The 18,065-nt window shown below is 38.4% G+C and overlaps 2 long non-coding RNA genes across 5 annotated transcripts in view; one reads left to right on the forward strand and one right to left on the reverse strand.

The window, feature by feature from the left end:
• Nucleotides 1-18,065, forward strand: part of LOC147017086 (uncharacterized) — a 152,131-nt gene that overhangs the window by 22,981 nt on the left and 111,085 nt on the right. The gene's annotated exons all lie outside the window — the stretch shown is intronic.
• Nucleotides 1-18,065, reverse strand: part of LOC147017088 (uncharacterized) — a 39,346-nt gene that overhangs the window by 4,461 nt on the left and 16,820 nt on the right. Inside the window, exons 2-5 of one of the 2 annotated variants that reach the window (XR_015049333.1) lie at nucleotides 13,015-13,144; nucleotides 9,738-9,926; nucleotides 9,279-9,357; nucleotides 9,002-9,191 (exon numbers count right to left, since the gene is read on the reverse strand). This is a non-coding gene — a long non-coding RNA (uncharacterized LOC147017088). Of the gene's footprint in view, nucleotides 1-9,001; nucleotides 9,192-9,278; nucleotides 9,358-9,737; nucleotides 9,927-13,014; nucleotides 13,145-18,065 lie in introns of those variants that run through there. The other variant, XR_015049334.1, reaches the window with a different exon arrangement.

The following is an 18,065-nucleotide window of genomic DNA, read 5'->3' on the forward strand; positions in this document are numbered from 1 at the left end:
TGGTATTTGGTTAGCCCAATGGCATCTGCATAGCCCCACGGAGCTCAATTTTTCATTTTCGTCCCAAGGTCAAGGTCACAAGGTCACGAACTTAGAAAATTTCGAATTTTGACAAAAAAAATCATATGACCACCCAAACTTTGAGAGCTTTTATGAGAGAGAGAGATAAAGGATGACAATATTTTTTATGCATAATCTTGAGGTCATTCCCCACCTAAAGTCTTGAAACCATTTTGCTCTATCTCGAACACCTTGCCCGTGGTGTCCCCTTCAAGTTTGTTTTTACGCTGATTTCATCAAAGTATGGATAATCCGAGGAGTGTGAAATGCCATATAGCCTATATGACGTTATATTGTTCCTGGAATGTTCCAGAGGAAGTTTTGCACCAAAGGCCATAATCCTTGACCTTTGACCTTTAAAGTTCACAAAGGTCAAATTTTCAAAGTTGTGGGAATCGAACCGGGTTTTTGACCTTCTTCGACGAACTAACTCCATTAAGCTATAGCACGTATCCTGTTTCCTTATTTTAATGTCCACAACATTGTTTTGTGACCTTTAAAGGTTATGCAAAGGTCAAATTTTTAAAGTTATTGAACGAAACTGGGTTTTCGACATTTTGAAGCTAATAACCTGTCACTCGTACCACATCATGTTGATCATTTTTATAACTTGGTCAAACATTATCACATTGTCTCATCCTTGACTTCTGAAACAATGTACATCGTCACATACTGCTCGTGAACCATCGTCGTCTTCAGACTTGTTTTCCTATTACATTCATCACCATCGAGTATATTCACCAAGATTACTTTGGAACTTAGTTCTTGGTTTAAATGTCTTTGTTGAGCAGAAATGAAATGATAAACTTCTCTCAATGCTCTTATTTGACCACCTCCTGAGCCACATATCATTTTGAGATTGTAGTAAATTGTTTTTCCTTTAAGCCTGGTGTTGGCGTAGTGGTAAGGGTAGTGGCTTGGGATCCAAAAGGTCCTGAGTTCAAGCCCCGTTGGCTGCTTGAATTAATACACACCGGGAAGTTGACTCAGCCTGTAATCCTTCCGAGGTCAGCGAAGTGAGTACCAGTGTACCGGGCCCGGTGTATGCCCCGGTTAGAATAGGTGTACCATATCCCTGTATATACTATAAACCTAAGAGACAAAGGGGTGTCGGACATCAATTTAGAAAAAAAGGACATGGGATAATTGATACACTAATGGGTATAGATTCAAGTATTCTTAAACATAAATACCTAATTGGATCAACTGCTTATGCTGTTGGAAATGTAGCGGGTGCTCTCAAGAGTATAAAAGGTGCCCAAAAGGAATCTCATAAATTACATGCAATAAAAGAAATTAAGAAAGGCAAAACTCAGTTGTCTCCCCAAGAACGACAGAAAATAATTCAAATACTTGGGTCAGGGTTTCAAAAGTTTTAACATATTTTTTCCTCAATAAATACAAGTATGGAAGCAATTGATAGTATCAATGATTTGGATGTTACTATTGTCATCTCAAACTCTACTAAAAAAGAAGATTACTTCAAGGTAAATGCAATAACTGGAACAGACTGGAATGCAAATGGAACAAAAAGTTTTGAAATAAATTATCAACGAACTTATTTGAATGTCACCAAAAGTTTCTTGTTGTGTAAATTTACATTCACTAAGGCCGCGACTAACACAAACGCTGCACTCGTAAATGATTTCTTCTGGAAAAAGTTTGATCGTGTTCGTTTGTACATTGGAACACAAGAAGTTGAAGTGGTTCAATTTGGATCTGCTGTGTCTGAAATGATGAAATTTACACTATATTCATTAAGTGATAGAATGGGAAAGGGGCTGTCAAAGGTTTTATTACTGATATGTCAACTTGAACAAACACAGACCCTGGATATAGTCAAATGAAAGGAATGTATAATGATGATACAAAAGCAGATAATAGTTTTACTGTGGCAGTTCCTTTTAAACGTATATTTTGATTTTGTGATCATGATATAGTTTGAATAGTCTTAAAATTAGATTTCAACTGCAAAGGAATAATAATGAAAATAGATTGCTTTTTGGTGTGGCTCATGCTTTTGTTGCTCAGAATAAATTTGTTATTGATGAAATTAGTTGGTATATTAGTGAATATACTCCTAATCTTAAAACAGAAGAGATGTTGAATAGAAGACTTAATTCAAAGAAGCCACTCAATATATCAAACCTTAAAAGAAGATGCCAACACGTTAAACTGAACCAAACAACTTACATGTGGAATTTGGGTGTTCTGGAAGGAAAGCCATGATATCTGTGGCTCATTGTAAAAAAAATCAGATGGTGATACTGCTACTGATAAGAATAATGCATTGAGTGATAATGCTAAGGTGAAACAACTTCGCGTATCTTTAGATGGAACGTTTTATCCACGAGATAGATTTAGAAATTAATTGGGGAAAAATGATTATGCTGAAGCATACATGTCTTAGCAAAAGGTTTGTGAAAGTAATGGAAATAAAGAACCTATTTTGTTTATGGCAGCATTTAACAGTTTGTATACAATCTCTGCGTTTGACATGAGCGCTCAAAAGGAAACGATAAAGTGTAATCGAGTGGATACTTCCCAATACATTGAAAGAGGAGAGAGTGAAGAAGTTGATACATATTGTTTGCTTTTGGAAGAAACAGAATAACAGATTAATACAGATAATGGTGTTATGATTAGTCTCACATCATTTTTAGATCCTCGTGGAGGATCTCTATCTTACTCACGTTGTTGTTCTTGTGGACTTTTTTGTTTCACAGCCTACAGTTTTCATCGAAACTTCGTGAAACTTGGCATATATGTGTAAAAATATCCTGCACAGACAGTAACCATCTCCGATTTTGAAAATTCCTCCTAGAAAAAAAGTTATGACGTCAAAATATCTCCGCGAATGGAAATCGCCTAAAAAATTATCTCCGAAACTAGGCAAGCTTTTTTAATTCTGTTGGCGGGAATCGAAGTGCATTAGCAGAGATGAATTACTGCACATTTGATGCATCACTATGATGTCATCAATTTTTTATCACGTCATTCCTATTTTTTGGCATTTTTTGTTTCACAACCCAGAGTTTTCATCGGATCTTCGTGAAACTTGCCACGTATATGCAGAAAGCCCACGCGCAGTTAGAAACCATCTCCGATTTTGGAAATTCTTCCTAGAAAAAAATTGACGTCATAATATCGCCGCTAATGGAAATTGCCAATACCATTATCTCCGAAACTAGGCAAGCTGTTTAAATTTTGTTTGCGGGAATCAAGCCGGGCATTAGCACAGATCATTTATCGCAAACCTGATACATCACAATGACGTCATATTCGTTTTATGACGTCATCATTAAGAGGACGAGGATCTTAGCTCATTCGAGCTTGTTTTGATAAATAAATGAGTAGTAAAGTGCCAACTGGGGTATGTGTTAATCAAATCAATCTTCATTAACTATCATCTTGTATTCAAATCAAAAGCCTTGTATGATTAACGTTAATACAATTCAGAGAAGAGGAGCAGTAAGAATTGATGTTTTGCTCACAAGAGAACAGGTGAAAATCTTGAACGATACTGGCTCACTTAAAATTAAAATGTCAAAACCAATGTTGAAGAAATATTCAATAAGATAGATGAGTGGAGGATTTCTCCCATTTATAATTCCTTTATTTGCTGGTTTAAGTGTGGTTGGAGCATTGACGGGTGGTATTTCATCAGCGGTGAAAACTGCCAACGAAAGGAAGGCTCAACTCCGGGCTCAAAAATAATTGGAAAGACATAACAAAGAGTTGGAGAAACAAATTAGTGGAAGTGGTGTAATTGTAGATTTTGCTGAAAAACTTGAAAGTCTGCCTGATAAAGCGAGATTGTGAGTTGGAGATATGCTTTCTTCTATCGCACAAGCAGGTGTAAAATTAACTAAAAGGGGTAATGGATTATTTCTTTCTAATAAATAAATGAGCATTCATGAGTGGTTTAAAGAATTTGGAAAGAATACAACATCAAATTTAGAACTTATCAAATATTGTAAGTTAAAAAAAATCATAATGTGGTTATTTGGCTGAGAGATGATTTAAAAAACGTGTCAAAACATACAAAGAATATTATTATGAACTGAGAAGATAATAATGGGAACGGTTCTCATTGGGTTTGTATTTTTAATAATCAAGAAAAATATTATTTTGATAGTTTTGGTCTTCCACCACCTGTTGAAGTAATAAAATTCTTTCAGAATGTTGTTTCTTAAACATTTTAAGTCCAAGAATTAAATTCCAAGTGTTGTGAAAAATTATGTCTATATGTGTTATTTCAACTCAACAAGAATAAAATTTTTAATGACATCATTTTTAATCTAATATAAATGACATGTTGGTAAAGATGGTTCTATCTTTGGTGCATCCCCATAACTGGATATTGATTTATCAAATTATTACACAAAGGCACAGGCTGAAAAAGAGAACTATAGTATAGCAAAACATATTAATATGAAAAATGCTAATTAATTAATAAATTATCCAAGCCCGACAAATGCAAATGACTTGGTCAGATTAAGAGATTTATCACAATATATATCCTTAAATATAACGGCTGTGTATTCCAAAGATATAGAAGTGTCGATTTTATTTCCAGGTCATACAGAATTCACAGTTCCAATTAAAGTAAAATTTTATAAAGAAAGCCGTATAGTTTGTATGAGAATAGAACAATGGGGATATGATATGAATTATTTAGGGTATAATTGGTCATTTAAAATTAACCTAGAATACCTGGAACAATTAAATCAGTCTCTTAAGGAAGAATATTATCCACTTGGTGCCGAGAATGAGTTTTGTGGAAGCACGATTAGTAAACAACAAATAAAAGAATTTAATAAGGGTAAAATCAATAATGGTTTTGCCATAGTTTCTATCATGAAAACACAAAGAACAGGATTATATATAATAAGTAAGGAAATACAAAATGATTTAACTATGGGAAGATGGGGAGGTATTTCCTGTCATTATATTAATCTGTCATATATTTCTAATACATAAATGACAGCAAGAAGGCTTCAAGGAAATTGTCATTTCTGTGTCCAAGCATACCTTCAAGAAAAGGGTATTCAGTATTTTAATAAACTAGTGCATGGCCGTACATGCATGGCCATACGTGCAAAAAAACCCAAAAAACTTTCAAACCGCGTGCCAGAAACAACAAACACACAGGCCGTTCCTTCACTCTGGCATGCCCATACGTGCGTGGCCGTATGTGTGTGGCTGTACGTGCGTGGCCGTACGTGCAAAAAACAAACAAACAAAAAAACTTTCAAACCTCATGCCAGAAAGAACAACCACACAGGCCGTTCCTTCGCTCTCGCTTGACTGTATGTGCGTGGCCGTACATGCGTGGCCGTACGTGCAAAAAACATTCAAACCGTGTGACAGAAACAACAACCACACAGGCCGTTCCTTCACTCTCACGTGCCCATACGTGCGTGGCCGTACGTGCGTGGCCGTACGTGCAAAAAAAATTTTTTCAAATAAACACACAGGCCGTTCCTTCGCTCTCGTAAAGGACGACTGGATTGGGGCATTGTGTTTATCTATAAATGCGCATAAGAAATGGAGAAATGATTAGAATACAGTAATGTTTATCTATAAATGCGCATAAGAAATGGAGAAATGATTAGAATACAGTAAGTCATCACTATCCGGAAGTCCGTACGTTGTAACCCGTAATGGGGAAAATGCTGGGTGCAAAACGCCAAGCAACGTGTCCTGTCAGTGGTAACTGAGGATCTCTTCCCCAACGGCCATGCCTACGCAGCAACTTGTCCTGTCATTGGTAACTAAATGGCACCCTTTCCCCATCGGCCACGCCGACGCAGCAACGTGTCCTGTCATTGGTTTGGTAAATAAATGGCCATAACTTGGGAACCACTTGTCCGATTAATATCAAACCTTGAAAAGGCACATCCACAGGGCCCAGCAATACACCTGGTGAGTTTCAAATAGATCGGACCAGTGGTTGTCGAGAAACAGCAGTCACAGACACACAGACATACACACACACAAACACACACACACACACACACACACACACACACACACACACACACACACACACACACACACACACACACACACACACACACACACTGCTGGAATTATAGATAGATATGTTCTACAACATAAGAATGAGGTATTTTCAATAAAAGATTGGCTTTTTGCTGATGTTAATAAACCAACAACTTTGGATTTAATTAAAATGTTAAATAATGAAAAAAATTAAAGTTAAGAAAACGCAAGCCTCTTTTAGAAATCCAGAAGAAATTTTGTTGGTTTCCTGTTGTAAAAAAATTTATTTTGGATACAGGAATAACAAGAAATCCTGATGAATATATGTATGATATTCTATGGGATGTAAGTGATTCAAGGATAGTAAGGGATGAGGAAGGAGTTGAAGAAACTGAGACAAGAGATAAGGAGGGGAGGGAGAAGAGAGAGAAGGAGGAGAGGGAGAAGAGAGGGAAGGAGGCAAGGGAGAAGAGAAGAAGGAGGCAAGGGGGAAGAGAGAGAGAAAGAGGCAAGGGAGAAGAGAGAGAAAGAGGAAAGGGAGAAGAGAGAGGAGGAGGAGAGGAAGAGGGAGGAAAGAGAGAGAGAGAGAGAGAGAGAGAGAGAGAGAGAGAGAGAGAGAGAGAGAGAGAGAGAGAGAGAGAGAGAGAGAGAGAGAGAGAGAGAGAGAGAACAAATAAATATAAAAATATGGAAACCAGTGAGATTTTTTAAAGGATTGAAGGTATTATAGAAAATAAATCAATCTCAATGCACCGAGGAGGAAAACAAAGAATTTGCAAGTCTATTAGAAATATTTGCGTGAAGACTATTAACATCGGTTTCAGGGAGAAGATATAAACAAGAAAGTGTAGATAAAGAAGAGAAAGAAGGAAAATATTATATTATTGATGATGTTGGTGTGATTGCCGTTGATTAAATTTTTACATTTTTTTCTTAAATAAATGGAGGAGAGAGTGAAGACATTTCTGAGAATTCTTTATGTTTTAAAAATGAAGATTCAAATGTGCATGTTGGAAACTAAAAAGGTTTTCGCACTCTGCAGGAATTTTTCTCATAAATAAATGAGTTATTGTCTCAAATGTAAAAAGAAAACTAATACTAAAAAATCTTATATTTTAAAAGTAAAAATAACAGGGTTATACAAAAAGGTATATGTTCGGTGTGTGGTTCTAAAAAGAGTAAATTTATCTCCAAACACAAACATGGGGGAGATATACAAAAGTTTTTATCAGGAAGTAAATTTACAACTACTGGAATACCAGGGGAATTACATCTACCAGGGTATTCTTTCTATGGTCCAGGAACAAACTTGAATAAAAGATTAGATGAGGCAGACAATTCTAAACCGTGGAGCAAACCTATCAATAGGGTTAATGAAGTGTGCATGAGGCACGATTTTGATTATGGGAATACCACAACGTTGGAAGAAAAACAAAGCCGATAGAGAAATGTTGTATAATTTGTCTCTGATACAAAATCCAACCTTGAGAGAAAAAGTTGATCGGTTCATCATGAAGAAGATGATCAGTGCTAAGTTGAAACTTGGACTTGGAAATTCAAAAAACTTATAGGCTCCAATGATGTCATTAAGATTGAAGAGCAATTAGCTGATGAATTACATAAACCAATAATCACAAAGTTTCATGGAAGGAAGGTTTATTCCAAGGAAGTTGTTTATATCTGGTCCGCTGATTTCATTGAACTCAATTATGATAAGGGGTACAAGTATGCTTTAACCGTTATTGAATTGAGGAGTAGATATGCATGGGTTGTCCCTTTAAAAAACAAAACAGGTAATACTCTTATGTTAGCCTTTCAACAGATATTTAATAAAAGTAAGCGAAAACCTAAAAAATTGTGGACTGATGAGGGTAGAGAGTTTTATAACAAGACATTTATGAATTTTCTTTAAAATAATAGTATTACATTATACAGTACCTTTAATGAAGGAAAAGCGGTTGTTATTGAGCGATTCAATCGCACTTTAAAATAGAGACTATATAAAAAATTCATTCAACTCAGTTCTCAACAATGGTTATCTTTTATTCAGGATATTGCAGATAAGTATAATGATACGATTCACACCTCAACGAATACTAAACCATCAGAAACATTTACAAAATTAGAATATGAAAAAGAGATTAACGTCAGAAAACCTAAGTTCAAAGTTGGTGATATAGTAAGAATATATAGGTGTAAATCTCATTTTGAAAAAGGTTATACGAAGCGATAGCCAAATGAACTTTTTTAAATCGTTTATGCAATAGATACAGTTCCTTGGACTTAAAAGGTATATGATTTAAAGGGGGAAGAGATTTTAGGTTCATTTTATTCACAGGAATTACAAAAGACAGAGAAATTGAAAAAAAACCCTTGGACTTACAAATTATGTGATTTAAAGGGGAAAGAGATTTTAGGTTCATTTTATTCGCAGGAATTACAAAAGACAAAGATAAAAAAAAAAATTTTGACTCCACCCCTTCTTTAACTCCACGCATTTTTGACTATGCCCACGCAAGCTCCACCCACACAAGCTCCACACAAGCACACCCCACCCACAAAAGCCACATCTACACAAGCAAACACCACCCACAAAAGCCACATCTACACAAGCAAACCCCACCCACAAAAGCCACATCCACACAATCCTCACCCACAAAAGCTACATCCACAAAACCCCACCCACAAAAGCCACATCTACACAAGAAAACCCCACCCACAAAAGCCACATCCACACAATCCTCACCCACAAAAGCCACATCCACACAATTCCCACCCCACACAAGCTCCACCCACACAAGCCCCCCCTGTGCACCCCCACCTTTGACCCACCACCCCCTCATCCCACCCCCCACCCTTCCCCACACACACATGGGGAGGGAAGGGTTTGGGATGAGGGGGGTGGTGGGTGGTTGGGGGAGCGCACCTACCCCCCTCCTTTGCACTTCCTTTATTCTTTTTTAATAATTAATAATTAAATAATTGAAAGCAAAGCAAATATAATTAATCAAGATTGAAAATATTAAACATTTTTCTTTGGGTAAATATTCAGTTGCGAGAATGGACGATCTTTTCCAGCAGTCTGCTTCAGATGTCTTGTGATTTTGAAACTCGATCAACATATTCTGTTCAAAACAAAGAGTGAAGAACAATTAGGGTATATAAAGATGATTATTTTATGATATTAATAAAATAATAAATAGAACATTTACCTCCAGAAGATAGAGTGTCATGTTAGATTCCTCCAGAAGATTAAGTTGTGTGTTTGGTTCATCCAGACAGGTGTTTAAACTGAAAAATAATAATATTAATAATAATAATAATAATAATAATGAGTCAGACACACACACACATACACACACACACACTCACACACACACACACACACACACACACACACACACACACACACACACACACACACACACACACACACACACACACACACACACACACACACACACACACACACACATCCACACACACATACATCCACACACATGCCCACACACATCCATACACACACATGCATACACACACACACACACACATACCACACATCCATGCACAAATACATACATAAAACAAATACACACACACACACACACATACACACACACACACACACACGAACACACACGGAGACAGAGACAGAGCGATAATTTTCTCACCTTGGACTCAGGTCATTCATGATCAAAGGACGTGAGAGAATTTCTTGCCATCCAAGAAAAATATCATTCATGTCTTTCCGAAACGAATAAATGTCTTCAAGAAAGTCATTCATTTTTATCCACTCGTCATGTAATTCAAATAATTCATTTTCAACATCAGCTATCAACGATGTTCTTATTGGGGACAACCTGTTAGAAAAAAAAAATAATAATGATTAGTCGTATCATGATTTAATTAATAATCAATTGCTTCACCATAATTCTAAGAGGAAGCCAGACTTTACAACACACACACACACACACACACACACACACACACACACACACACACACACACACACACACACACACACACACTTACCAATATTGTGATTGGTTATCTTCTTCGTCAGATGAAAGATAGTTCATGTCTCAGTCATTTACCATTGGGTCAAGATGAGAAAAATGAAAAACCGCTAAACAGAAAAGAAATGTCTGGCTTATAAACCATGTTGGAGGAAGTGAGTTGGATCTTTGCCTGGAGTTGTCTCATTGTTCTCTTTCCTGTTTTTCAACAGCTCAGTAATTCTGGAAATTTTTCCCAAGCTTCCTGTTTTCACCTGCACTCAGCTTACAGAATGTGCATATTGTATTCATGTTTGAGTTTATTTTTAAAGAGCATTGAGAGAAGTTTATCATTTCATTTGTGCTCAAAAAAGACATTTAAACCAAGAAATAAGTTCCAAAGTAATCTTTGTGAATATACTCGATGGTGATGAATGTAATAGGAAAATTAAGTTTTTCCCTGAAGTAGAACATCGACAAATATTCATTGGTTCGCTCTTTGAGTGGAATGAAAATATAAAAGGGAAAAAGTGCTTTAATCAATTTTACATTTGCTTTTATGGGAGGGAAGGGGATAGGTGGGGAGAAAATCAGTCTCCTATTTTGGGATTTTGGGGCTTGACTCAGTCTCAATTTTACATTTGCTTGTATGGGAGGGGGAGAAAATCAGTCTCAAATTTACATTTACTTGTATGGGAGGGGGAGGAAATCAGTCTCCTATTTTGGGCTTTTGGGGCTTGAGTCAGAAAGTTTTTCCCTTTTCTCCCATTCATTTGAATGGCTGCCTCAGAAACCCAATTTATCCTCTACTGGCCTTGCTTATGTCCAGAGATGAGTATTTTTTTGACTGCATGACAAGAGATTACAGGGATGGTCATAGGATTGGTGAGGGGAGCATCAGAGGTAAATGGAATGTTAGTGTGGAGTTCGAGGAGAAAAGAGAACCAAAAAGAGTTGCTTTATCGGTCGGAGAGACAGAAATAGTATCATCGGGACAGAAAAGCGAAGGAAAGATAGAGTGACGTAAGTTGTTGGAGATACTTGTAAGGATTGAACCAAGAATTGGTCGGATAGATAGACTTGAAAGAGAAGGGGATCTAAGCCTCCATTCCTGCAACAATAACCTCAGCTATACGTTCAGCAGAGATAGAGGCATCACCTGCGGAGAGGCAGTAGTCTTTGCAGGGAATGTTAGAAAAGAAGTTTCGTAAACCAGTCCAGTCAGCATTATTAAAATGCCAATACTGGCGTTTCATTGGAGCAGTCGGATGAGAAGAAGTGGTGGTAAGTAAAGTGATGTTCACAAGATTGTGGTCAGAAGAACCAATTGGAGGTGAAATTGTGTAGTTGTAATGCAACGGATTGGAAGTGAAGAATAAATCCAAAGTATTGGTCGTTTGGTCATGACGATCTGGGATATGGGTAGGGTGGGTGATAATTTGTTCCAAATCATTAAGAATGGAAAATGGAAGAGCTTCAACTCCTCCAACATCCATGTGGGAAGATTTCAGCCACTCCCTGGGGTGTACATTCAAGTCTCCGAGATAGAGAAATTCTGCTTGAGGGTGTTTGGATGTCATGGCCTCATGGCAAGAGTTAAGATAGTCAAAGAAAGCTGCAAAGTTTGTAAAATTTGGAGAGCAGTGAGTGAAACAGAGAAAGATAGTGATGGTCGGGAGACAAATGTTAAGCCAGATGACATCAAAGTTTGGAGATTTGAGGTCCCCAAGGCATACAGCAGGCGTGTTGATGTTGGAGTTGACACAGACTCCTCCTTTGAAGCGGAATCGTGAGTGAAGGTTGTAATTCGAAATGCTATAAGAATTGACAAGAACATCATGTGACAATTGGGTCTCTGATAGAAGTAAGAGATGATGATGTTCGAGATGATGTTCAACAGATGATGATGACGAGATGATGTTCAACTTGCTAGATGATGATCAACAGAGGTAAGATTCGAAGAAAGACCACAAATATTGGTGAAATGAATTGAAAAAGAGTCACGTTGGTTCAAAAGGCAAGGGTCTTTGGATGGATCAATACTACTACTGCCTGAGCCCCCCTCTCATTGGCAGCAGAGACAGGCAGGTCAGCAGAGAGTCTTTGCACCCCATAATGAGGGGAACTAGGAGCCATTGACTTTTAAGACTTTATCATATTTAATTGGAAGCTGCCTGAGGGAAATGAGAGGAAAGAGAAATAAAAGAGAGAGAATGTGAAGTGAGGATTGGAAATGAGTGAGTAAGAAAAGTGTATGATGTTTGTTTGAAAAGTGTGTGATGTTTGTTTGAAAAGTGTATGATGTTTGTTTGAAAAGTGTGTGATGTTTATTTGCAAGAGAGATTAAAGCTATCCCGGTAGCTATAGTTTGAGAGAGACAGAAAGTAAGACCAGCAATCCTGACACGGAGAGTGTAAGATAGTTCTGGGCACCACTTTAACGCTCCGAAGTCAGAACGGTAGTACTACCATGAGCAGTTGCTGTCTACAACCTATTAAATGGTGTTCTCAAGGGGGAACTTGGTAGGTCTTCAAACTGGTGTATATATATATATATATATATATATATATATATATATATATATATATATATATATATATATATATATATATATATACATATATTCTGACATATATATATATATATACACAAGACATTTCAGCTTTCCATTTTCAATTAATTTGTAAAAATTTCGAAAAAAATGTTTTCACTTTGTCATTATGAGATATGTTGTGTCGATCATTGACAAAAATTTTAATCTAATCCATTTTAGATTCAGGCTGTAACATAACAAAATGTGACAGAAGTCGAGGGGTGTGAATACTTTCTGAAGGCACTGTATGCACAATATTTATCTTCTCGGCCAATGTCTCTACCAGCAGTTGTACTTTTGGCTTGATACACAGAACTGAACCAAAATACAATACATTCATAACAATGGATATTTACTCACCACATGAAAACAAACCCATGAATGATTGTTTATTCTCCACATCACATCCAGTCTATCCTTTGAGATCAGAAGGTGCTTCAGCCAAGACTCGAAAATGATTGCAAAGGACCAGGGGTGCTTGATGTCAGAACTAAAGAAGGTAGAGAGAGCAGGAAATGTGAGATGATGGGGGTGGTGGAGGGGGGGGTGAGGGTAGGGGTACAGTACCCAGCACAAGAGGAGGATATAGGAACGTGATGCATCAAATCCATGAAGTTACAACGAATGGGAGGGGTGCTTTGTACACATAGAGATACAAACAGAACCTCTGCTGATTCCTTTGGGGCCCACATCTGAGTGGTTGCAGCTGTCACCATCAGCTGGCTGTGTAATTCATCTGCCAATTCGATTGCCATGGAGGTCCAGTCTGCCAGGCAGCATCTGCCATGCTGACCCTCCTTGGCTCCTCAACCACTGTGGCCCTTTCCGCAGCTCCTGCTCTTTGAACCGAAAACCTTTTATTGAGCCCATTAAAATGGTTAGCTGGAGGGATCTATTGCTCTTGGGAACAAGCAGACTCATTGCATATAATGCAGTTCTTCACTACAATGTTTCACTTTTACAATGGTTTCATTAGAATCTTAACACAAATGGCTCATCGGAGAATTTATTTGCCATTAAACTGACTGTTGACAATTATTATGTGCTGTACCAGGACAGTATATTGTACGGAATAGCATGTGCATTGTTATAATAGCCAACTGCACAAACTACAAAAGGGTCACCCGAGAAGGTTCCCACTCGCTCCATGCTATTTCTTAATGGGTCAATAACCATTATTATTTTATGAAGTACGTGGCTTCCTTTCAGGTCACGAAGGATAGGTTTTCCTTTTGAGTTACAGACAGAACGAGATGCCGTACGTCTGAGTTACAGTATTTGGTGATATTATACCATCCCTCTTCTGAAATAATTGGTCTCATTTACCCATGCATCACTGGTGTCTCCAAACAGGTTGGACCTAACCTTTTTTGGAGACTTTCAGTTTGTGTACATAAAAATTGTTCCTCTCCATGATAAAATCCCAATGGCCGAGAAAAGAGACTAAAAAAATTGTTTTGCAACGGCAGCCTATCGTGATAAATAAGAGTTCAGGCTGATATTTTGTCTTTTTTAATTTTTGCACAACTTTGTGCTCGATGACTGTCCCATGTTCACACCTTTTACATCTGTCTGGTGGTAGAGATGTGTCCACCATCGATATAGTCCCTATGTAGCAAGAAGAAGCATGTATGAGCTTTCATAATGCAGATCTTAACTCGTAGAGGTTCAAACCTCTGCATTATGGTCAATAATTGTGACGTCAGTGTTTTTAAGCTGGCTGTCCCAGTACATTGCATAACTTCATCAAACCAGCCAAAGTGTTGGATTCTTCAAATCCATTATCATTTATACATATGCCTCAGCTGACACAAAATGGGACACCTTTCTGCCGTCGTAATATGTATAAACGTAACTCTCAGATAGTGAGGAATGCCATGGGGCTCAGCTGGCATAAGCAATATTTAAGCTGTAATGGGAAAGTGCTATTCATCGGTAATGGAGTATGTTTCTGTAAATATGAGAAGTAATAAACTCCAAAGCACTCGGAATATTTACTTCTTTATCTACTGTCATCCTTGCAGCCACAAAAAAACAGAATACGGTGTTTTTTGTCAAGCCACAAAAAAACAAAAAAACCACAAAAAAACAGTAAAAACTTTTCAACAGTCATAAGTTATGACCGTAGCAGTAACTTCTCGTGCCTTGTAAAACCTCTCCTGGCAAGTTGTTCTCCTTACGTTCTTGCAATATTTATTGGGTTATTTCTTATTCTAAACCTAAAGCATTCCCCTCAAGGGAGATGGTTTGGTTATTTGTTACCTTGTAAAATATATTTTTTTTAGAACACATCGATATTTATAACCACTATATAATTACCCTCAAAACACCTAGCTTTATTTTATTTGCATTATACTTCGATCAAATCAAAACTGATGTTTATGCAGATAAATTCCCGTTTTATGAATATTATGTCTGATTTGCAAAGGATAACCACAAGAGATGCTGAATTCGTCCCTTTTTTAACAAGCAACTTCCCCATGATCGGATGACGATTTGTGGATTTTCTCCACTTGGCCCATCCCCTGCGGGGCAGGAGACAGGGTTTTGCAATCGTGTGTGTGCGTGTGTGTGTGTGTGTGTGTGTGTGTGTGTGTGTGTGTGTGTGTGTGTGTGTGTGTGTGTGTGTGTGTGTGTGTGTGTGTGTGTGTGTGTGTGTGTGTGTGTGTGTCCAAGTCATAACGTTGCCACAATTTGAGTTTTTGTCATCAAATTTTCAAGAAACCTTTATTATGAGAATATGGAGAACACTAATTAATAAGTTTGACTGCAATTGGTTATAAAGGACCAGTGGCCATTGTTTTCTTTGGTGGATCATTGTTTGGTTCCTGCAGCTGAAGTAACAAAGGAGTGAAGGCTGGATGGTCAAGTTGCAGACAATGATGTAGACATAAATGGCCTGGAGACAAAGGGGATTGGGGTGAGGAGGTTGAAAACCTATTGCTTCCTGGGCCATTTTCAGTCAGAATGAAGTGGGATGGTGAAGGTAAATTAACAAAAAGAGAATAAGTGGAGAAAAAATGCCAACGTTTAGGATGGTGGTGAGAAAGGACAGTTAGGTCAGGTAACATCATCCTCACCCCCACCCCCCCTCACCCCACCCTTCTCACCACTCCCAGCCTTTTCGATTAACCTCCTCAGTCCTGTAGTATTTAGATTCAGTGATCCTGAATGCCTGCACTAAAGGGCTCTCTGCTTGATGGGATATTGCAGGAAATTGCAAATGAAACCAGAACAGCACTCGGGAGAGCGCATACCTCTGCCACATGATGCTTGATCCACGAGAACATATTGGCCCAATATATATTTGAAATATTATGCAATGCAATCGACATCGTTTTTGGCCCCATCTCTCAACGGTGAAGAATCTTAAAAAATGAAATAATTCTCATATCCAGATCAGGATTCGGATCTTCACCAAAATCGAATCAATTAGTCCTTGCCAAACACCAAACCTGTCTAGCAAGTTTTGTCTGAATCCGTCCACACCGTTTTTGAGATTTCCTACTATATATCATTTTTAGCCCGATCTCTCAATGGTGAGAATCACTGAGAAAACTTATCAGATCCGGATATCTTCCAAAACTGAATCATTTCTTGCGTGTCACACACCCAACCTGTCCACCAAGTTTCATCCAAATCCGTCTACAACCAACTTTTTGAGATATCCTCCTCAGTCCTGTAGTATTTAGGTTCATACGTACATATGTCTGGTGTTGGCTGAATGCTTAGGGTGGTGAGCTTGGGATCCTCGGATCCTGAGTTCAAATCCCACTCGGCTGTTGAATTAATACCAGGTGTGGTTGACTCTGCCTGTCATCCTTCTAAGGTTGGCAAAATGAGTGCCAGCTTGCTGGTATCCTGTGTCGGAGAGGTGATCCGTCCAGGATTCTGTCCAATAGCCAAGGAGACTGCTTTGGCAGCACCAACGCTCTGCACAGAGTATGGTCCAATGGATATATATATATATATATATATATATATATATATATATATATATATATATATATATATATATATATATATATATATATATACAGTGGGGAGAACAAGTATTTGATACACTGCCGATTTTGCAGGTTTTCCCACTTACAAAGCACGTAGAGGTCTGTCATTTTTATCAGAGGTACACTTCAACTGTGAAAGACGGAATCGAAAGCAAAAATTCTGAAAATCACATTTTATGATTTTTAAATAATTAATTTTCATTTTATTGCATGAAATAAGTATTTGATCACCTACCAACCAGTAAGAATTCCGGCTCTCACAGACCTGTTAGTTTTGTCTTGAAGAAGCCCTCCCATTCTCCACTCATTACCTGCATTAACTGCACCAGTTTGAACTCGTTATCTGCATAAAAGACAGCTGTCCGCACTCAATCAATCAGACTCCAACCTCACCAAAATGAGCAAGACCAGAGAGCTGTCTAAGGACATCAGGGACAAAATTGTAGACTTGCACAAGGCTGGGATGGGCTACAGGACAATAGACAAGCAGCTTCTTGAGAAGGCAACAACTGTTGGAGCAATTATTAGAAAATGGAAGAAGTTCAAGATAACAGTCAATCTCCCTCAGTCTGGGGCTCCATGCAAGATCTCACCTCGTGGAGCCTCAATGATCATGAGAGGTGAGGGATCAGCCCAGAACTATATGGCAGGACCTGGTCAATGACCTGAAGAGAGCTGGGACCACAGTATCAAAGAAAACCATAATTAACGCACTACGCTGTCATGGATTAAAATCCTGCAGCGCACACAAGGTCCCTCTGCTCAAGCCAGCGCATGTCCAGGCCTGTCTGAAGTTTGCCAATGACCATCTGGATGATCCAGAGGAGGAATGGGAGAAGGTCATGTGGTCTGATGAGACCAAAATAGAGCTTTTTGGTTTAAACTCCACTCGCCGTGTTTGTAGGAAGAAGAAGGATGAGTACAACCCCAAGAACACCATCCCAACCGTGAAGCATGGTGGTGGAAACATCATTCTTTGGAGATGCTTTTCTGCAAAGGGGACAGGACGGCTGCACCGTATTGAGGGAAGGATGGATGGGGCCATGTATCGCGAGATCTTGGCCAACAACCTCCTTCCCTCAACAAGAGCATTGAAGATGGGGCGTGGCTGGGTCTTCCAGCATGACAACGACCCGAAACACACAGCCACGGCAACTAAGGAGTGGCTCCGTAAGAAGTATCTCAAGGTCCTGGAGTGGCCGAGCCAGTCTCCAGACCTGAACCCCATGGAAAATCTTTGGAGGGAGCTGAAAGTCTGTGTTGCCCAGCGACAGCCCTGAAACCTGAAGGATCTGGAGAAGATCTGTATGGAAGAGTGGGCCAAAATCCCTGCTGCAGTCTGTGTAAACCTGGTTAAGAACTACAGGAAACGTCTGATCTCTGTAATTGCAAACAAAGGTTTCT

This window comes from Eptatretus burgeri, chromosome 11 (assembly GCF_056783735.1).
Source record: "Eptatretus burgeri isolate ZD-2024b chromosome 11, Ebu_testis_v1, whole genome shotgun sequence".
NCBI classification, from domain to species: Eukaryota; Metazoa; Chordata; class Myxini; order Myxiniformes; family Myxinidae; genus Eptatretus; species Eptatretus burgeri.